At 41.6% G+C, this 23,824-nt stretch overlaps 1 protein-coding gene and 1 pseudogene across 3 annotated transcripts in view; one reads left to right on the top strand and one right to left on the bottom strand.

The window, feature by feature from the left end:
* Positions 1-23,824, bottom strand: part of DLG2 (discs large MAGUK scaffold protein 2) — a 1,022,754-nt gene that overhangs the window by 963,679 nt on the left and 35,251 nt on the right. The gene's annotated exons all lie outside the window — the stretch shown is intronic.
* On the top strand, positions 9,549-12,669 carry LOC142196217 (uncharacterized; annotated as a pseudogene).

Raw genomic sequence — 23,824 nt, 5'->3', positions numbered from 1 at the left:
CGCTTACAACAGCCCGAGTAATATGGTGTAAGCGGCCATTTTCTTGTGGCCGCTTACACAGTAAGCTGATGTAAGGGGCCATTTTCTCTGCCACAGGCCCAAGGCCTAGAGGATTAAAACCCAGGACGGAAGAAAATACAGGGAGAAGGAGTTCCAGAAGAAGACAGAGGCGTCGCTGGAGAATTCTCTCGTAGCATTGGTTACGCCCCTAGTGCTGTTTGAGTGCTGAGGCCCTCCCCCAGTGCTGCGAGAGAACTCATTTGCATACCGACAAAAACCGGGATTGCTACAGAACGGCGGCGCAGAGAAGACATCTAAAGGTAGGAGAAGGATAGTCTTTCTTAAGGCTATTCCTACGTGTTATCAAAAAAAAAAGGGTATGTAGTGATAGGATCCCTTTAAAACATAGGACATATCTGTATCTTACATGTGTGTGACAATACACTAAGGTGGAACAATCTCATCTCCTTCACAACAATGGATTTGCGCTGTTTTACATTTAGGAAAATGGGGAACTATGTTTACAAAGTGTACAATGTAAGAGCGGGTGTTGTCGGAGGGAGAACGGCCTGAGATTACCCAGATGTGCAGCGAGAGCAGCAGAGGGTGAGAGATGTTTCATTTCGGTGAGTATCAGTAACAGATGTTGTGTTGGTTTTATCTTCACATATCAAAGGGTCGGACAGTGGAGCAGTCACCTCTCCTGCCGTGTCTATAAGTCAGGGGCAAATGTAATGGACAGGCTGGAGATGCCCAGATGCCTACTATTTGCTTGTAGTATATATTTGCAATTCCTAAAAACTGAACTCCGGATGGCGCTCTTCTTCTTCTTCTTCTTATATTCTTGGTGCAACTAATAAATACAAGCTATACACCTACCAGTAGTGGGACATATATATTTTTGCTACATTTTATTTGCGTTGGGTTTTGGATACATAGGGGACAATAATTTTACATTTTTGGTGAGAATTTTTTTTTTGGATGGGGGGGCTGCCAAATTTTTGGTGACAGGTGGGTTAGGAGTAATAAGTATCTGCATTAACCGTATCATTTTATTTAGAATATCGGGGTCGACTTTTACTGCCCATGTGACTATGGATTTCTTTGTAAAGCGAAAAGTTCTGATGACACCAGATACTGCAGGGACCGAAATAAGATTGTAAATCTAACAGAAGCGCCAAGTAAGAAGTAACCTGTATCCACAAATGATACTCAAGTCTACGAGACCTTATATAAATAAAGGTTTATAGCTGGCACTTGTTTCGTCTTTTTATTCTTCACCATTTTAAGATCTCTACTTGTCAGTAAGTTAAAACATTTACATACACAAGCTGAGAAAGCCATCACCTCTTCAGCTCAAATGGCTACAGCTTGTTACAATGTATCAGCCCGGGAGTCATTCTGAGACACAACACATATTGATACTTCTATGCATTAACCCATTTACAGCTAGGTAACAGCAATGACTCAGCACATCTCAGTCTACATTATCAATCCACTAGGTAACAGCAATGACTCAGCACATCTCAGCCTACGCTATCAATCCACTAGGTGGCAGCAATGACTCACCACATCACAGTCTACGCTATCAATCCACTAGGTGGCAGCAATGACTCAGCACATCCCGGTCTACGCTATCAATCCACTAGGTGGCAGCAATGACTCAGCACATCCCAGTCTATGCTGTCAATCCACTAGGTAACAGCAATGACTCAGCACATCTCAGTCTACGCTATCAGTCCACTAGGTGGCAGCAATGACTCAGCACATCCCAGTCTACGCTATCAGTCCACTAGGTGGCAGCAATGACTCAGCACATCCCAGTCTATGCTATCAATCCACTAAGTAACAGCAATGACTCAGCACATCTCAGTCTATGCTATCAATCCACTAGGTGACAGCAATGACTCAGCACATCCCAATCTACACTATCAATCCACTAGGTAACAGCAATGACTCAGCACATCTCAGTCTACGCTATCAGTCCACTAGGTGGCAGCAATGACTCAGCACATCCCAGTCTATGCTATCAATCCACTAAGTAACAGCAATGACTCAGCACATCTCAGTCTATGCTATCAATCCACTAGGTGACAGCAATGACTCAGCACATCCCAATCTACACTATCAATCCACTAGGTAACAGCAATGACTCAGCACATCTCAGTCTACACTATCAGTCCACCAGGTGGCAGCAATGACTCAGCACATCTCAATCTACACTATCAATCCACTAGGTAACAGCAATGACTCAGCACATCTCAATCTACACTATCAATCCACTAGGTGGCAGCAATGACTCAGCACATCCCAATCTACACTATCAATCCACTAGGTAACAGCAATGACTCAGCACATCTCAATCTACACTATGTGGGGGGCTAATAATATCTTATGAAAAATTGTGTATAGAGGTGGGGGATGAGATTCTCTATCTGTCCAGAGATGAGCAATTTGGAGACTTGCCAGACTGGTTATGTAAATACTATGCTCTGTGTATTGGGTGATGCTATCGTACAAAGGATGGTGACAGATCGTCTGGAATCAGGGGCATTGTTAGGAAAGGATCAAAGACCAAAGACCCTTTTAAAGATAAAGGGACAAGAGAAGGGTAATTAAGCTAATTGTCTCCAAGAAGGATGTCTATTGTCTTTAGAATACCATGAGATAGACATCTAGGGTGTGTATTTGAGACATGTGCTGATGGCTGCCATTTTGATTGATACCATGCAGCCACCATGCGGTCACTGACTCCATTTTAGAGTAGAGCTAGCCCTCAGGGGGGTGTGACCTCTCTCCAGTGTCTTATCCAATAGATATGCATCAGGGCTATTGTTACAAACTTCTCCACCAATAGATGTTAGGCTAATTATACTAGCCAATCCTGTTCTGTCTATGTCATGTGATATATACTTTGTTCTAGCCACCATTAAACAGAACTCTTTTGATACACCACCATCTTGTGTCTTAATCAGTTCTCCAGGCTTAAAGAAGATGGCTGCAGTCCATCTAGGCCTGTTAATTAATTTTCCTTTACAGACAGCATATCTCTGGGGTATTATGATTCCCCCGACAGAAATTGTCGCCCAACGTGAGGGCGTCGATGATCGTTTGATGTGCAGCCGATAGTGTACTGATCCACTCACCAACCGATTTGGAGACGGGCCCGGAGGACCTCAGATGAATAAATCAGCGCTGAAAGAAAGGTAAGCGTTTGCTTTACCAAATAATTAATCTGAGTTCCTACGTGTCCCGGATCCTGTGTGTTGATAAGTGAGGTTAGTGCTACATATAGTATAAAATCGACGCCATTTTTTTATATAGCTCGAAAGAACCAATAGAATATATTGTCTGTAAAGGGGGTGGGAATGTTATACCTCATTCTTTGTATACTGTCCATGCTGTCATTTGATTGATACATCTGTTATAAAGTGTATAGGGAGGCATAGAAGGGAGAGTCAGTCTCCATCCTTAATACTGAGTGATTGAAAAGTCCTTGTTTAAGCACTAAGGACTGAGTAGAATCCGCGCAAGTACGTGCAAAGATTCAGGGGTGTTCGGAATAGGTTTTGCCTTGAGCACAGATATCGGAAACTTGTACATTAGAGATTAGTTCAGTGAAAACAGAGTGACTGTTTGGGAGCTCCCACTAAGAGAGGTCAGTATGACCCCCAGAGCGATCTGTGTGACCCTGGGGAGAAATATGTATGACCCTCGAGTAGTCAAGGGTGACCCTCTATTGTCTTAATTGCCCTAGAGGGGTGGGAAGCTCACGGCTGACTGGCCATCAGCTAGTATGGGGAAGGGACCCTCTGAGATATGGTATACCCCATATGAACTAATAGAGAGAGAGAGAGAGAGAGAGAGAGAGAGAGAAGTTGCCGCCCGAGAAAAATAAAAAATAAAAAAATAAAAATAAATAAAAATCCTTAAGAGAGCAGGGGTTCCTAAGATCAGGATTGTTTGATAGTAAATTTTGGGAACCAATGGAGATTAGAGCATGCAGGACAGATACAGGTGCATAAGTTACAAAGGGAAATGTATGCTCTAATTGAAGAACAGAATGGGAGGCGTGCAGAGTCAGTCGGTATGGAAATCAACCCAAAAGATAGTTTAAGGAAAGAGCAGTTAGAAATGGAGGTGAGAAACTGCTGATAAGATGTTGGATATTTGGGAAAAAAAAAAATTAAGTAAGGAATGGTTACAGAAATAAGGTATTAAGTGTTTGTATATTTTTCTTAGTGTAAGGGAATGTATAGTGAGCCCTCACTCACAGTCCAGATAAAGGGTTAAATGTGGTCTGCAAATGGCATTGTGTTGTTAGTGCCATGTGAGTGATGATGAAGGTCAGGCCCCTCCCCCCAGTGTGACTCGTATATCTCGACACCAGAGGTATACAGGATACAGGTTTTGCTAGAATTCAACAGAAGGGGGAGGGGAGACACGGCAGGTAGCTAAGATTTCAGCTATAAGTGATACAATGTAACATCATTGGTATAATGTATGGACAATTATGAATATATGGTTTAATAATTTATAACTTTATAGTGTAAGCTGTTTTCAGTCAATGCCAGTTTTTGATTTTGTGTAAGATTATTGTGATGTTACAGTGGTAACAACTTTGATTGGAATCTTGTAAAGGAAAGTGTTAAAAGTCTGGCAGTCGGTCCTCAAGGCAAATCTCAAATATAGTGTATGTGGTTCTGAGCATCTGTGGTAATTAGATGAGTGGGGTTTGCCATGGAAATATTAAAAAAAAAAAAAAAAATTGCACAAAGATATTAATATGTAATGTTGGTATCAGTATTGGCTGTTTAAATCATATTTAATGTCTTTAGAATTGGATTAATGGCATAAATGTTAGATAATCATTATTATGTTTATTTTTCAGTGATATACACATTGATGAGAAGACGAAGCCATCTAATGACATGTTTTGTTTATTTATTTATTTATTTATTTTCTCTTCTTCAATATTCAGCAGTGCAGGAATTATAACTAACTCTGTGATTATTTGTAGGAAAATAAGATTGTCCATTCTGAGACAATAAGTGATATATCACTGTACAAAATAGATGAAAATTTGACAAGTTCTTTATGATTTAATGGATGTGTGTGTCTGGAGCTCCAGTGTGAAGGTTGCATGTATGTATGGAAGTGAATGGGCCCATATGTGTTACATGTATTTGCTATATGCACATGCTCTGTTTGTCCATGTTTATATTGTTACATTTTTAGTCTCCACAGGGAGCAGATGAAGAAATTGAATGCTGATAACCCCATAGAGGGTGGTGACAAGTAGATATGAGTTCCTTTCCATCGTTGAATATACAGTCCTATGAAAAAGTTTGGGCAAACCTATTAATCTTAATCATTTTTAGTTCTAAATATTTTGGTGTTTATAACAGCCATTTCAGTTTGATATATCTAATAACTGATGGACACAGTAATATTTCAGGATTGAAATGAGGTTTATTGTACTAACAGAAAATGTGCAATATGCATTAAACCAAAATTTGACCGGTGCAAAAGTATGGGCACCTCAACAGAAAAGTGACATTAATATTTAGTAGATCCTCCTTTTGCAAAGATAACAGCCTCTAGTCGCTTCCTGTAGCTTTTAATCAGTTCCTGGATCCTGGATAAAGGTATTTTGGACAAACAATTCAAGTTCAGTTAAGTTAGATGGTCGCCGAGCATGGACAGCCCGCTTCAAATCATCCCACAGATGTTCAATGATATTCAGGTCTGGGGACTGGGATGGCCATTCCAGAACATTGTAATTGTTCCTCTGCATGAATGCCTGAGTCGATTTGGAGCGGTGTTTTGGATCATTGTCTTGCTGAAATATCCATCCCCGGCGTAACTTCAACTTCGTCACTGATTCTTGAACATTATTCTCAAGAATCTGCTGATACTGAGTGGAATCCATGCGACCCTCAACTTTAACAAGATTCCCGATGCCAGCATTGGCCACACAGCCCCAAAGCATGATGGAACCTCCACCAAATTTTACAGTGGGTAGCATGTGTTTTTCTTGGAATGCTGTTTCTTTTTGGACGCCATGCATAACGCCTTTTTTTTATAACCAAACAACTCAATTTTTGTTTCCAAAATGAAGCTGCCTTGTCCAAATGTGCTTTTTCATACCTCAGGCAACTCTATTTGTGGCGTACGTGCAGAAACGGCTTCTTTCTCATCACTCTCCCATACAGCTTCTATTTGTGCAAAGTGCGCTGTATAGTTGACCGATGCACAGTGACACCATCTGCAGCAAGATGATGCTGCAGCTCTTTGGAGGTGGTCTGTGGATTGTCCTTGACTGTTCTCACCATTCTTCTTCTCTGCCTTTCTGATATTTTTCTTGGCCTGCCACTTCTGGGCTTAACAAGAACTGTCCCTGTGGTCTTCCATTTCCTTACTATGTTCCTCACAGTGGAAACTGACAGGTTAAATCTCTGAGACAACTTTTTGTATCCTTCCCCTGAACAACTATGTTGAACAATCTTTGTTTTCAGATCATTTGAGAGTTGTTTTGAGTAGCCCATGATGCCACTCTTCAGAGGAGATTCAAATAGGAGATCAACTTGCAATTGGCCACCTTAAATACCTTTTCTTATGATTGGATACATCTGGCTATGAAGTTCAAAGCTCACTGAGGTTACAAAACCAATTTTGTGCTTCAGTAAGTCAGTAAAAAGTAGTTAGGGGAATTCAAATCAATAAAATGATAAGGGTGCCCATACTTTTGCACCGGTCAAATTTTGGTTTAATGCATATTGCACATTTTCTGTTAGTACAATAAACCTCATTTCAATCCTGAAATATTACTGTGTCCATCAGTTATTAGATATATCAAACTGAAATGGCTGTTGCAAACACCAAAATATTTAGAACAAAAAATGATTAAGATTAATAGGGGTGCCCAAACTTTTTCATAGGACTGTATATATATGTGTTCTGGTGAATATGAGATGTACTTAATATAACATGTACATGTACTAGGTACTCAGTGTTTATTGGTGCTTGTGTGTATCAAGTATATCACATGGGTTTTATACTTGTGCCATGGGTTTATACTATAAATCCATGAATGTTAACAATCGGGAATTATTTTGTGAAAAAGTTGTATCTAATACTTGTACAATGTTATTGGTGCACCATAAAGGGGTAGGCAATACATGTGAGCTATCTTAATATGTACACGAAGGTAAAGATAAATTGTAGTTTTACAAAACAAAAGTGGTATTTCTGCGGCATTGTTTGCTACAAGGTGATAGACATCTGACTAAGAAGATTAGAATTCACTCGGATATCTGCTCTGTAATGTGTTTTTGTGTATAAATTCTTGTTATGACGGGGGAGGGGGGAGATAGATTTGATCCCTTACAGTTTTTGCCTTCTCTGCTGATATATTTTGAGCATTTAATGAATTAATTGTAATTCTGGAGTGTTTAGAAGTTTTAGAGAATTGAATTTACTTAGGATTGTATAAATAAGTCTGAATACAGGTTTGGCAAGTTTTAGCCAGCCAGCCACTTACAATGGCTGGACCCTCAAACTACAAAATGTCTTAATTAGTGTCTTAATTAGGTCTCAAAAGTCCTATTGTATAATGGCTAAAGGGCAAATAGAGTATTGTACTGCCCTGAATAGCTTAAGAGTGAGACACTGGAAATCTAATTAGAAGTGTCTCTTATTGTCACCTTAACTAAAAAGAGTCAAGAGAAGTGATAGGGGATGTGACACTGCCAGAAACAGGCAGAGTATTAAAAGATTAGGCAAATGTTTTATGGGAAATGAAGTGAATATTATTGTGATATGTTGATAATTTTTATTTTTTTTGTGCCACAGATAGACAGACATGAACCTGATGTGTTTTCCTCTATCAGAACAGTGGTAAGGCAATCCTCACACAGATAGACAGATGTCATATTTCTTTGGCAAGATAGAGCAACATGGAATTTGCTCTACAATCCTCCTCAAAACATCTAATTTCAGCGTTATTTGACTTTTAATCCTGCAACTCTTTTACCAGTAGGAGTTCATGATTAAAAAGGAGGGGAGTAGATGATGAGAATTTTTAATTTTTTTATTACTAATGAGATTTTTTTTTTTTTTTTTTTAAACTCCCTCTCAGAAGAGGTGGCTTCAGTCATGTTATTGATGCCCCATTGGAGAATCCTGACTATGAGATGTTTGTGGACGGTTCCAGGTACCTAACAGAAAAAGGCAAATTTGAATACAGGGTATGCTGTAGTCATTATACATGACACCATAGTATAAGAAGCCCTTCCACCACACATGTCAGTATAAGAGGCTGACCTTATAGGAGCCTGATAGCACAGCAAACATTCACACTGACTCCAGGTATGCGCTTGGCATTGCACATGGTTATGGTCCAATATGGAGGTCTAGGAACTTCCTGACGGCACAGGGCAAGCCAATTAAGAATGGAAACTTAGTAAGTCAGTTGATGGAGGCCACATTGCTCCGTAAGCAGTTGGCAATTGTGAAAGTCAGAGCTCACACAAAGGGAAGAGACCCTGAGAGTATTGGAAATGAGAAGGCTGATTGAGCAGCGGCACTACTGCCATGGAAGGGTCTCAACCAGGTGAGACATTGACCTAGCAGACCCCAAGGGGCTGTACTCTAAGGTGACTGGTGAGGAAATTGAGAAATGGACAAAGACTGGTGCCAGAGAATGTGAAGGAATGTGAAAATGGGGGATAAATCAGTGTACCCCCAAATGGCTAGTTTGGCCCACGGTAAGGTGCATGCCTCTTGAAATGCCATGGAGTCATTAGTGGGTAAACTATAGTTTGCCTCAGGTTGGAAGGGCTGCAGGGAATCACGTAAAAGCATGTCACATATGTGCTCTACACAATCCAGGACAGGTAGTTAAGACACACCGCATGCACACCAAAACCCCTGTATCCATTACATACAATTGCCTGAATCTGAACGTACAAATATGTGTTGGTCTGTGTAGATTTGTTCTCAGGTTGGATCAGCCGAGCAACGACGCAGGTAACTGCCAAGAAATTGATATCTGAGCTTGTGTGTAGATTGGGGATACCTGAGATGAGAGAGTCTGATAGAGGTACACATTTCACAGGTGAAATAATGAATAAAATAATGTATGTATTGGGGATTGAGCAGAGTTCAGGCAAAGTAGAAAAGGTTGAAGTGCACACTCAAGGTGCTTTATGGAAGAGTGCTTAGACTAAGGGTTGTATTTTCCCCAGACTTCACAACTTAAGTATGATAAGTACTGCCAGCTATGTCCAGAACTTGTGTCAAAGACTGAAAGTAACACATGAGCAGGTGTTTTCTTCTATTCCAGACCCTTCTGATCTTTCAGGAACACACAGCTTGCAGCCTGGTGATTGGGTGGTCGTGAAAAGACATACCAGGAAGCCTCTTGAACCCAGATATGACGGTCCCTCCCAAGTATTGCTGACAACTGCCACTTCAGTCAAATTGGAAGGAAAATCTACCTGGATACACGCTTCCCATTGTAAAAAGGTTCCTGAACCACAGAAAGAATGAAAGGCTGGACATTACTTGTTTTATGCTTTCCTAAAGGACTCACAATCAGTGGAGCCTGGAAATCTCTTCAGGGACCTAGAGAAGTTGACAATAAATTTGTCAGACATCATCTTATAATAGTAGAAGGGTTCAATAAGGCCCTCAAAAATTGTTGGATATGCACTCACTCACCCATTTCCTCCTCTAGTTTACCATTTTTAGCTGTGCCTGTCCCCATGGAAGAACTGATCGACTGGTCTGGTTGTATGGATCACACCCACAATACGAAAGAATCAGTGTGGAAATTGTGGGCAAATGTTACTGTGGGGATACCAATAGTGGGGTGGACAGATTACCCATGGTGGCAAGTTAATCTTACTGGGGATAATGAGAATATCCAATATGTGACGTATAATGGAGATAGATGGGTTACCCAAAAGAAATCCACTGTTAATCGGTTAGGAGAAATTCCCCAAACTCGACTACAGATAAGTTTTGCTGATGATGGGAAAAAGAGAGGGGATTTTTGGACACCTTGGGTCATAGAAAGAACATTACACAACACCTCTTGGGAACATGCACATCTATTCATAGAAGGGAATAATCACACATGTAAGGAGATCCCCGGGAATATAGAATGTGTAAATGAGACAATTGAAGAAAGGTTTTATAGGAAAAAGAACCTCAACTTTGTTTGTGGAAATCGAGATTTTGGATATTGTGGGGCCCTGGGTAAACAACCATCTTGGTGTATGCTGAAAAATGTATCCAGCTTTGTGGACCTGGTGCACAAACTTATTACCCAACACTCAGCCTTCTTTGTTCTACCTCCTCAGATGTATTGGGCATGTGGCAACAATGCATACAAGTGGTTACCGGTGGGGGTGACAGGTACATGTACAATAGTAAGACTCACTCCTGCCACCTTTGTAGTTGATAAACTAAATGCAAGAGCCATACCTAAATACACTCTGTACAAGACAGCAGCTGATAACACCCCTAGGAAAAGTGGTAGACCCCACCTGGTCCAAATGAGTACAGGAAACAAAATAGTCAGTACAGTCCTTGTTTATCCAATGATAACGCAAACCTGGGATTAACTAGTAGAAGCCACCGATTACTTAGATGATCAAATATGGGGTATATTAGGCGTACTTAACACCACCATAGCAGTACAAAACCAGCTGATCATAGTCACCAACCAACACACCCTGGTACTAGATTATGTTACTGCGGCCCAGGGTGGGATGTGTCAGGTGGTGGAATCTACCTGTTGCCATTATATCGATCCAGAAGGTAATATCAAAGGAAAACAAGAATTAGAGAATATATACAAATTAAGGGAAGAATATGAGAAGGAGGTGGGGAAAAATGAAGATAGCTGGTGGTTCGACAATTTTTCCTTTCTGAATCCTGTTAATTGGTTCAAGGGAATAGGTAGATGGATAACGGGGATATTACAAATCATTGTACAAATTGCCATGGTCATATTGTTTATAAATTGTTTTTTCAAGTTAATTTTGATATGTTTTAATAGATGTTATGATAAAGATAGATATAAGTGGTAGACATTTATAAAAAAATATATCAGATGGGGAATTCAGCAGGGCTGGCATTTAGGGAACTAAGTGAACGTACTCATCTGATATGAAAATAATAAATGTCTTAATGGGGGAATTGTGGGGGGCTAATATCTAATGAAAAATTGTGTATAGAGGTGGGGGCTGAGATTCTCTATCTGTCCAGAGATGAGCAATTTGGAGACTTGCCAGACTGGTTATGTAAATACTATGCTCTGTGTATTGGGTGATGCTATCGTACAAAGGATGGTGACAGATCGTCTGGAACCAGGGGCATTGTTAGGAAAGGATCAAAGACCAAAGACCCTTTTAAAGATAAAGGGAAAAGAGAAGGGTAATTAAGCTAATTGTCTCCAACAAGGATGTCTATTGTCTTTAGAATACCATGAGATAGACATCTAGGGTGTGTATTTGAGACATGTGCTGATGGCTGCCATTTTGATTGATACCATGCGGCCACCATGCGGTCACTGACTCCATTTTAGAGTAGAGCTAGCCCTCAGGGGGGTGTGACCTCTCTCCAGTTTCTTATCCAATAGATATGCATCAGGGCTATTGTTACAAACTTCTCCACCAATAGATGTTAGGCTAATTATACTAGCCAATCCTGTTCTGTCTATGCCATGTGATATATACTTTGTTCTAGCCACCATTAAACAGAACTATTTTGATACACCACCATCTTGTGTCTTAATCAGTTCTCCAGGCTTAAAGAAGATGGCTGCAGTCCATCTAGGCCTGTTAATTAATTTTCTTTTACAGACAGCATATCTCTGGGGTATTATGATTCCCCCGACAACTATCAATCCACTAGGTGGCAGCAATGACTCAGCACATCCCGGTCTATGCTATCAACCCATGAGGAGACAGCAATGACAGCACATCCCAATCTATGCTATCAATCCACTAGGTAACAGAAATGACTCAGCACATCTCAGTCTACGCTATCAATCCACTAGGTGACAGCAATGACTCAGCACATCTCAGTCTACACTATCAGTCCACCAGGTGGCAGCAATGACTCAGCACATCCCAATCTACACTATCAATCCACTAGGTAACAGCAATGACTCAGCACATCTCAATCTACACTATCAATCCACTATGTGGCAGCAATGACTCAGCACATCCCAGTCTACGCTATCAACACATGAGGAGACAGCAATGACAGCACATCCCGATCTATGCTATCAATTCACTAGGTAACAGAAATGGCTCAGCACATCCCAGTCTACGCTATCAATCCACTAGGTGACAGCAATGACTCAGCACATCTCAGTCTACGCTATCAATCCACTAGGTAACAGCAATGACTCAGCACATCTCAATCTACACTATCAATCCACTAGGTAACAGCAATGACTCAGCACATCTCAATCTACACTATCAATCCACTAGGTGACAGCAATGACTCAGCACATCTCAGTCTACGCTATCAGTCCACTAGGTGGCAGCAATGACTCAGCACATCCCAATCTACACTATCAATCCACTAGGTAAAAGCAATGACTCAGCACATCCCGGTCTACGCTATCAACCCATGAGGCGACAGCAATGACTCAGCACATCCCAGTCTGCGCTACCAATCCACCAGGTGACAGCAATGACTCAGCACATCCCAGTCTACGCTATTGATCCACTAGGTAACAGCAATGACTCAGCACATCCCAGTCTACACTATTGATCCACTAGGTGGCAGCAATGACTCAGCACATCTCAGTCTACGCTATCAATCCACTAGGTAACAGCAGTGACTCAGCACATCTCGGTCTACACTATCAGTCCACTAGGTAACAGCAGTGACTCAGCACATCTCAGTCTACACTATCAATCCACTAGGTGGCAGCAATGACTCAGCACATCTTGTTTTATTCTATTCTATAAATCCACTAGGTGACAGGATTATCACGGGCCAGTGTATGTGGCTGTGAGCTCAGAGCAAAACTTAGGACAGTTTCTATAACTATGTTTTGTGGTCCAGGCTCACTAACAACAAAGAATTGGGCCCTGGAGGAAAGGGCGGAAGAGAGAAGTCATCCATGTGCCATCTGTGCCTTTTTATCAGTTTGTTTTGTCCAATCGACCATTCTCCTTTACCACTTACCTAGGAGCTGCCAGTCCACAGCCAATAATTTATAACTTCCCCTTCCTGGGTCAGAGGTCAGTAGAGGAAAGATCTGTAGCGGATCACTTCTAGATCGATGGGCCAAAGCTGCAATACCCTGCACCACCACTAGTAACGAGATGGCGTGCTGCTTATTGCAGGGTCACAAGAGTTGGCTCCCATCTACCTGATAGTGAGAGCCTATTATAATGATGGTCATCAATATTGTGGACCCGTTCTCATAGCTCAGCCGGATGCCGAGAACTGGACCCCTACCATCACATATTCATGGCCCTTTTGAAATATAGGCCATTAATGATACAGTCATGGAAACCAGTGATGTAACTAGGGATGGCGGGACCCCAAGGTGGACATTTCACCATTTGTGTTACTGCAGCAGCTGGAGATTCACAAATTAGGGGTTAAAGATGTCTCAGAAGCAAATTCTGCCGTCATCAGGAGAAGTCATCAGTGAGGTCTGGGCCAGATGGAGAAGAAAAGGAAAGAGAACAACTCCAATTAGAGAAGACTTCATCTCTGAGTCATTGGGTTTATAAAGGACGTCACTTTTCCTCACTTGTCCTCCTTTGGTACTTCCAATAAGATAACACTTTGGAGCATCTTATTTTAGAACTGTGTGGTGCCGGTCTTCTGTTATACCACAAATCTCCACCAGCTCCTGACTGGCATTGGTGGCATTGGAATTGATCAGGGGCACACAATTATTACGAGGCCAGGGACCCTTAGTCATTTTGGCAAGTCTTGTGTCTTTCAAGGAATGAATTAAATCTGATGTAAGATTCAGTAGTCTTAATAAATTAACCCCTATGTTTCTGCACAGATTGACTGATACTGTACCTACACTGCTTTTCATTTCGTGAGTTCGTGTCCTTTAAATCAGAATACTAGGTCACGTATCTCCTCCATAGTACAGAGACCGCCAGATATTGCAAATTTTATTACGCCCAAAGTGTAGACAAGCATTCTGAAGTCACAAGATGTCTATGTCAGAAAGTACAGACCAAAGAGCCAAGGGCCAACGCCAGTGGAGTGGTCAAGATTAGACAGGTCAATGGGGCAAAACAGGTACAAGGCAAGGATCAGTCTGGACGTGGGACAGAGCCAGGATGACCAGACTGAAGTGTGGTCAGATGGAGCTGTGGTTCAGATCCAGTAGGTCCAGACTGAAGTTTGGTACCAGAAGGAGCAGATGAAGTCATAGACAGGACGGAGTCAGAACAAGGAGAACAGCAAGGAACCAAGATCAAGCCCTAACACTAGTAATAGGTCATAAGTTGGACCCTTAAACAATGCAATCCAAAAGCAAAGAAAAGATTGAGAAGCGGGCCAGGAAGAAACCAGAACAGCAAGAAATGTTTAAATAAGAACAATTATACAGGAACAAGAAGACCGAGTCTAAGAACAAACAAGGTAGAAGACAAGAACAAAAGGTGAGACAGAAGCTGTTCTGGTACTCGGGCCAAGGTCTGGACAACTTCCAAGCAAAAAAAAAAGAATGTCCTTCACAAACAGAGGGGCAGAAATTACAGATAACAGAGAGGAGTTTGTGATACCTTGTTTCTAGGGTTTGATACATGTAAGAATGTCCATGGCCTCTTTCTGGTGCCTGAGGCAAAAAGTCGACCCTTCTCCCTTGTAGTTTTGCCCTGAGCTCACAGCCCCATACAGGGACCCATGATAACACACAGTCATGTGTATAGGCCTTAGAAAATAATAATCATTCTGCTATTGTACCTGTGATACAATGGCTGTCACACTGACCAAGCACACGTTATACATTAGTAAATCGGTGATTTATGTGCACCAAGGTCTTGGACAATGCTTTTGCATCTTCTTCCCGCTTTATGTGTCTCTATGTGTATTACATGTCTTCTGAGGTCTTGTGAAAGTTGTTTGTAACAAGGTACGGTTCTGACCAATACTTCCGGAGAAAACCAGATTTGTCAATAACCAGGTTTGGTGTGCTTTTATTTAATGAGCAAATCATCTGTGAAATCTTCACATCCACTCTCCAATTTCATCCCATTCATGGAAATATCTTCTGGCCACCAGCTCTTGGACTTCCCACTAGCACCATGCAGCACACCAGCATACATCTAGTTAAAAAATAATAATAAAATATGCCATGGACAATGGGAGCGGATTCAGGAGGCAGCATTAAGCTGGAGGCAATTTCTTTCTTCTTCCGTCGAGTTTCTTCCTTTCTCTACCAAGACGTTCACCACCAGACTCATGGCTATCCAAATGGCACAAACTAGGATTAAGATCACCTTATTGTTTGCGTGCCTGTACTTTGGGGTGACACAGTCTGAACTCATCTCTAAGCGGGTAAGTCAGATTCTATAACGTTATACATTGTATTTTATCATTTATTTAGATGGTTTAGACAGAGCTGGGCTGTGATCTACTGAACGAACATCACATTATATGGAATACTTAATAGCAATCTCATATATATACAGTCCTATGAAAAAGTTTGGGCACCCCTATTAATCTTAATCATTTTTTGTTCTAAATATTTTGGTGTTTGTAACAGCCATTTCAGTTTGATATATCTAATAACTGATGGACACAGTAATATTTCAGGATTGAAATGAGGTTTATTGTACTAACAGAAAATGTGCAATATGCATTAAACCAAAATTTGACCGGTGCAAAAGTATGGGCACCCTTATCATTTTATTGATTTGAATTCCCCTAACTACTTTTTACTGACTTACTGAAGCACAAAATTGGTTTTGTAACCTCAGTGAGCTTTGAACTTCATAGCCAGATGTATCCAATCATAAGAAAAGGTATTTAAGGTGGCCAATTGCAAGTTGATCTCCTATTTGAATCTCCTCTGAAGAGTGGCATCATGGGCTACTCAAAACAACTCTCAAATGATCTGAAAACAAAGATTGTTCAACATAGTTGTTCAGCGGAAGGATACAAAAAGCTGTCTCAGAGATTTAACCTGTCAGTTTCCACTGTGAGGAACATAGTGAGGAAATGGAAGACCACAGGGACAGTTCTTGTTAAGCCCAGAAGTGGCAGGCCAAGAAAAATATCAGAAAGGCAGAGAAGAAGAATGGTGAGAACAGTCAAGGACAATCCACAGACCACCTCCAAAGAGCTGCAGCATCATCTTGCTGCAGATGGTGTCACTGTGCATCGGTCAACTATACAGCGCACTTTGCACAAATAGAAGCTGTATGGGAGAGTGATGAGAAAGAAGCCGTTTCTGCACGTACGCCACAAATAGAGTTGCCTGAGGTATGAAAAAGCACATTTGGACAAGGCAGCTTCATTTTGGAAACAAAAATTGAGTTGTTTGGTTATAAAAAAAGGCGTTATGCATGGCGTCCAAAAAGAAACAGCATTCCAAGAAAAACACATGCTACCCACTGTAAAATTTGGTGGAGGTTCCATCATGCTTTGGGGCTGTGTGGCCAATGCCGGCACCGGGAATCTTGTTAAAGTTGAGGGTCGCATGGATTCCACTCAGTATCAGCAGATTCTTGAGAATAATGTTCAAGAATCAGTGACGAAGTTGAAGTTACGCCGGGGATGGATATTTCAGCAAGACAAAGATCCAAAACACCGCTCCAAATCCTCAGGCATTCATGCAGAGGAACAATTACAATGTTCTGGAATGGCCATCCCAGTCCCCAGACCTGAATATCATTGAACATCTGTGGGATGATTTGAAGCGGGCTGTCCATGCTCGGCCACCATCTAACTGAACTGAACTTGAATTGTTTGTCCAAAATACCTTTATCCAGGATCCAGGAACTGATTAAAAGCTACAGGAAGCGACTAGAGGCTGTTATCTTTGCAAAAGGAGGATCTACTAAATATTAATGTCACTTTTCTGTTGAGGTGCCCATACTTTTGCACCGGTCAAATTTTGGTTTAATGCATATTGCACATTTTCTGTTAGTACAATAAACCTCATTTCAATCCTGAAATATTACTGTGTCCATCAGTTATTAGATATATCAAACTGAAATGGCTGTTATAAACACCAAAATATTTAGAACTAAAAATGATTAAGATTAATAGGGGTGCCCAAACTTTTTCATAGGACTGTATATATATACACACACACACACACACAGAGTATATATATTTGTAAGTATATAATATATTCATAGTATTTTATTTATATTTTAGTTTATACTTTTAATATATAATGTATATTTTATTTATACTATTTTATTGATTGATTTATATTATAATATTTCATTATTTATTTATACAATTTTATTTATTTTATTTATATTATTTTATTTGGTTATTTTACTGATATTATTTTATTTATATTACTTTACTTATTTATTTATATTATTTATTATTCTATATACTACTTTTTATTTACACTAAAAGCAGCTTTTCCTCACCCCGCGACCTCGGCCTAAAGGCTGAAACGAATCTAATAAACGGATTCACAAAAAGACGTATTTGCTCTGTTACATGTAGAACAATGGTGAAACTTGTTGGGGACATGAAGAATGTAAGAGCGGCTGTTGTTGCACGAAGAGCAGTCTGATCTTTCGTAGATGTGAACCAGAAGTAACAGAAGGATGTAAATGGATCTCTAAGGTCAGTATCAGTAACAGCTGTTGTGCTGGTTCCTCCTACAGAGGACAAGTTGTCTCTTCTGACATGTCTCAGGGGTGTAGGTCAGGGACAGGGGTGTCTGTATTGGGATGGTAGCAATATGGGTGCCCAACAAAGCAGATACCACCCTCTCTCCAATATCCAATGTGCCCATCTCCTCCCAGGCTGCCACCCAGACAGATGTCCATCATACAGCAGGTCACAGAGGAATCGCTCCCCTCCGCCATAAAACCCATACTGCTGTACGATGATGGAAAGCCAGTTCACCAAACCAGTGAGCGTCTTTCCGACTGTCTTCTCTTTCTCAAACACAACACCCGACTCCTTAATTCACTTGGTCTTTCAAGATGTTCCTCTTCCAGTCTGTCCTTTATATCAACCACAAATGCAGTTTTTCCCCAATTCCACCCCATTATGATTATTATTGTATGCGGGGCTTTAACATGAGTGTATACTTAATGGGGAGCAAATAAAGGAGGCAATATATTTTATGTGGATCAATAAATGGTCAATATAATGTCAAGTAAAGGGGGCATTATACCGTATGGAGATAAGTAAAGGGGGCATTATACCGTATGGAGAAAAGTAAAGGGGGCATTATACCGTATGGAGACAAGTAAAGGGGGCATTGTATGGTGTGGGAGCTGGGGGGGTCCACTATCCAAAACTTGCTATGGGGCTCCATCTTTCCTAGTTACGCCCCTGATTACTGTATTTTAGCGTATGACAGTATATATGTGTGTGTATACTATGTAAGTTTGCTCATGGACCTCCCCTCACTCATCTTTCCACCATCGTTAAAGGGGCTCTATAACTGGATTTTTCGCTATTTTAGATAAATGCCTTTAAAAAGGCTATTCAAGTCCTGCTATTCGTTTGTTTAAAAAAAAAGAAAACCCGTTTTAATGAATTACCTTTTAAACGTATATGTAAATGAGCCCTCCGTGCACCGTGGGCGATACTGTGCACCCCTCACGACATATTCTGTTCACGCCCTCCTCTGTGGTTCTTCTATGTAGGTCCCTCCTCCTCCTTTTAATTCAGCAGCTCTAGCTGTCTCTTCCCTGCTAGTGGCACAGGACCTGTGATGACATCACGACAAGGTCCTTGGTCGTCTTCTAAGTACTGATCTATGCAGAGCAGGGGCTGCAGCTCCCTGTGTCTATCACAGGTCTCCATGTGCACAGGAGAGCTATGCTATGATAGACACAGGGAGCTGCAGCCCCTGCTCTGCATAGATCAGTACTTAGAAGACGACCAAGGTCCTTGTAGTGACGTCATCACAGGTCCTTTTCCAGAAGCAAGGAAGAGAAAGCTAGAGCTGGTGAATCAAAAGGAGGAGGAGGGACTTAAATAGAAGAACCACAGAGGAGGGCGTGAACGGAACATGATGCGAGGGGTGCACGGGAATGCCCACGGTGCACGGAGGGCTCATACATGTAGTAGTCATGCATCACAAACCTTCACATTTTTGGTTACTGGATGTACATATGGGGGGGGCACTGATTTAAATTTTTTGGTGAGAGAAGGGATTAATAAGTAATAAGTATCTGTATTAACCTTATCATCATTTTCTTTAGAAATACAGTACCAATCCTTTCTGTGCATGTGACAGTGGACTTGTATGTGCCCATAGAATGATGCTGAGCTCTTCGGCCAGCGAGTACTACATGTCTGAAAGCAAGAAAATAATAAAAGAAAATGTAACAATCTGCTAAGACGGTATATACCTATATCCACCCGTATCATCCAGCCTGCTGGTCTTATAGAAATAAAGGTTTATATCTCGTACTTACTGTGTCATTCTCTTTCTTGCTTCGCCGTAATAGGTGCGACGCAGCAATGGCATATTAGAGGTATCGGGGAACTGCAGCACCTCTCCTATTACTTGGATACAAGAGATGCTGCCTGGAGACTGCTGCAACAGCTGATCTGTCAGGGTTCTCGTATTAGATCCCCAAAAATCACATGTGGATAGTTCATCAGTATGAAAACTCGATTTGGGGCCAGGATACCCCATTAAATGAGCAACATAGTGGCCTAGATTTACTGGTTCAAAGAAAGCCAACTAGAAGGAGGTAGAAATCTAGACAGTCTAAATATACTGCAGATATATCACCCTGCATCAGTCACTGTGATAAAACTGGAGTATTTTCAGACTGTGACACTATTAGTAATTCTGGGCCAGTTCATGAAAAGAAGCCATCCAACATAATGTATTACCCAGACCAGATGTAGAAGATTATAAGACTATAAACATCATACTAAACAACACTATGGCCCAGATTTACCACATTTATCACAGTGATCGATTATAAATCTGATACTACAACAGATTTATCACAGTGACTGATTATAAAGCTGATACTACAACAGATTTATCACAGTGACTGGTCCTAAATCTGATCCTACAACAGATTTATCACAGTGACTGATTATAAATCTGATCCTACAACAGATTTATCACAGTAACCGATTCTAAATCTGATACCACAACAGATTTATCACAGTGACTGATTATAAATCTGATACCACAACAAATTTATCACAGTGACTGATTATAAGTGTGCTAATACACCAGGTTTATCACAGTGACCGATACTGGACAATAAATCGACCAAACCTTTACACCGTCTAGTCACCGTTGACCTGCAAATGTAGACACAACAGGATGTTTACATCATTTTAGTTCCTTTTGCATATGTTTGGCTACTGGTCCGCTCATCTCCCGCGCCTCTCCTGACATCTCCGGCCTACATGATTGCCCAGGATCCTTTTACTAGATCTTTGTTCTTTAACGTCTTTTTGTGATCCACCATCACTGCCCATGTGTAAGAGGGTATACATGTAAAGTGAACAGATCAGTCATCGGGGCCATCATAAAAACAGATTCTGGATATTGCGAGGACACAAACGAAGAACATAATCTACCATCTAACGTGATCTCCAAGAGGTTGTTGACCTATGAATAAAGTTTTACATGTGATAGGTTCGGCAACTTTCCTATAAATTTGTGGCTGTAAGTGTTGGCACCCCTTAAATTTTTCCGGAAAATTAAGTATGACTGTACCTCTGATTTGTCAGTAACCAGGTAATGTGTGCCTCTATTTAATAAGCAAAATTCATATGGAACTTTACCTGTGATATGTTGATACTTGTGGCTTCACATGTTTCTTTTCACTCAGCATACATGTAGTTAAAAAATAAGTATAAACTACACAATGGACAATGGAGAAGGATCCAGGATGTAACGCTCAGATTGAGGCTCTTTCTTTCTTCTTTAGTCAAGATTGATAGATCTAAGTTATTTGGCTAGATCTATATGACACGTATAATCGGCGCCCTCTAGTCTTCACTTTTCTGTAAACATTCACGACATCCAACACTAGATTGATCACTATCGAAACGGCACAGAACAGGCTTTGTTTGTGTCTCTGCTTTGGGGTGACGCAGTCTGAACTCATCCCTAATCTGGTAAAGTCAGATTCTATAATTTTATACATCGTATATCATCATTTATTTAAATTTGGATTCTTTCTAGGTAACCTTAGTCCAAAATTCTCACAATTCACTACCAGAAATAGAAAATATACTCTATACAAGTGAGATGCTTTAGGGTAGCAGTTCTCAACCTGGGGGGTTGAATGACCCTTTCACAGGGGGTCGCCTAAAACCATCGGAAAATACATATTTCCAATGGTCTTAGGAACCGAGACACAGCTCCTCTATCCATCTCCAAGTGGATCTGCCCACATACAAGTACACTGCGTGATGACATCATCGCCCCAACCCCATCACATATACCCCGTACAGATACAGATGTATGTGACAGGGTTGGCATCATAATGTACTTATGTTGGACCAGTCACCATCCAGGTTTGAAATACAAACATAAAAAACCCTGTTACTTACCTCTCCCTGTCTCCAGCGCACTCGCCGGATCTCTTCAATGTTGGATCAGACATCACCTGACCCAGGATGGAGTCGCAATGCATCATGATGCTGGCCTGGACCACGTGACGTCACCAAACAGGCCCAAAGCCTGACAGAGTACAGGAGAGGTAAGTAACAGTGATTTTTATGTTCCTCACCTCCCCTGGCCTAACGATCATTATATTCTGTGGTCTGAAAAGATCCCATAGTATAATGATAGCAGTGTTTGTGGGCCTATGGTCTCACTTGCTGATCCCAACACCTGCTCACGGCCGCTTCAGCAGAAGGAGAAGCGCCGGCGGCCATGAGCAGGAGCCCGGATCCGTAAGTAAAAAGGGCTCGTTACCTGCAGGAGTTACTTCAGCAGGTAATGGTGCAGTATAAAAAAACCACTTCAGCGGCTCACCGGGCACCCTAATGTCCCAGGCCATGTGGCAGCGGTTACCGCTGCTACTCCGGTAGATAGGCCCCTGGTTGTGGCATTAGTAAGGCTGAGAACCATTGCTTCCACTCCCAAAAAACCTTGCAGCCTGCGTCTGGAAGAACCTAACAGGCTACTAGAGATGGCCTAACAACCGGCTAATAGGCTATTGCGCTTTGTCTTAGGTATAATGGCCCCTTACAGGTAATAGTGCCCCCTCATAGGAACTGTGATAGAACCCCCATAAATAAAAGTGTCACTTTATAAGTAATAGTGTCCCCTTATAATTAATAATAACCCTGATAGGGTGCAGGGAGCAGCCCGCAATAGAAAAAAAAAATTATAGACAAGCCTGGGAGCCTTCAAAAGACGCCCAGCTGTCATGGGAATGGGATGGCAGCCCCAGAACCTGCTCCAGGTGGTGGCAATCCCTGGTAAAATGATGGTGCCTTGGCGGTCAAAGCTGATCAGGGCTTCCATCTTCCGGCCTGGCTTTCAAACTTGTACGCATGCTTACATGAGCTCTTGTAGTAAGCGGCCACAAAAAAATGGCCACGTGCAGATGCAGTCGGCTCTGCCCGAGGCCCGCTGGCAGAGCCGATTGCGCATGCGTAGAAGATTGAAAGCCAGGCCAGAAGATGACCTGTAGAGGCCAGTTTCTAAAGAAGATGGAGATGGCGCTGGAGAGTTCTCTGGAAGCAATGGGGACACCCCCAAAGCTGTTTGAGCGCTGAGGACCGCCCCCAGTGCTGCGAGAGAACTCATTTGCATAAAGACAGAAATGGAATATCTACCGAATGGCGGCGCGCAGAAGACATCTAAAGGCTATTCCTAGGTGTTAGTTAGAAAAAAAGGGATTCTAATGATAGGATCATTAGAATCATACAGCATAATGCTCCATTACTGCCCCCATACAGTATAATGCTCCATTACTGCCCCCATACAGTATAATGCTCCATTACTGCCCCCATACAGTATAATGCTCCATTACTGCCCCCACACAGCATAATGCTCCATTACTGCCCCCATACAGTATAATGCTCCATTACTGCCCCCACACAGTATAATGCTCCATTACTGCCCCCACACAGTATAATGCTCCATTACTGCCCCCACACAGTATAATGCTCCATTACTGCCCCCACACAGTATAATGCTCCATTACTGCCCCCACACAGTATAATGCTCCATTACTGCCCCCACACAGTATAATGCTCCATTACTGCCCCCACACAGTATAATGCTCCATTACTGCCCCCATACAGTATAATGCTCCATTACTGCCCCCACACAGTATAATACTCCATTACTGCCCCCACACAGTATAATACTCCATTACTGCCCCCACACAGTATAATGCTCCATTACTGCCCCCACACAGTATAATGCTCCATTACTGCCCCCACACAGTATAATGCTCCATTACTGCCCCCACACAGTATAATGCTCCATTACTGCCCCCATACAGTATAATGCTCCATTACTGCCCCCACACAGTATAATACTCCATTACTGCCCCACACAGTATAATGCTCCATTACTGCCCCCATACAGTATAATGCTCCATTACTGCCCCCACACAGTATAATACTCCATTACTGCCCCCACACAGTATAATGCTCCATTACTGCC

This window comes from Leptodactylus fuscus, chromosome 2, assembly GCF_031893055.1.
Source record: "Leptodactylus fuscus isolate aLepFus1 chromosome 2, aLepFus1.hap2, whole genome shotgun sequence".
In the NCBI taxonomy this organism is placed as follows: Eukaryota; Metazoa; Chordata; class Amphibia; order Anura; family Leptodactylidae; genus Leptodactylus; species Leptodactylus fuscus.
The sequence above is the reverse complement of the archived record's forward strand: the minus strand, read 5'-3'. Positions and strand labels throughout refer to the sequence as shown.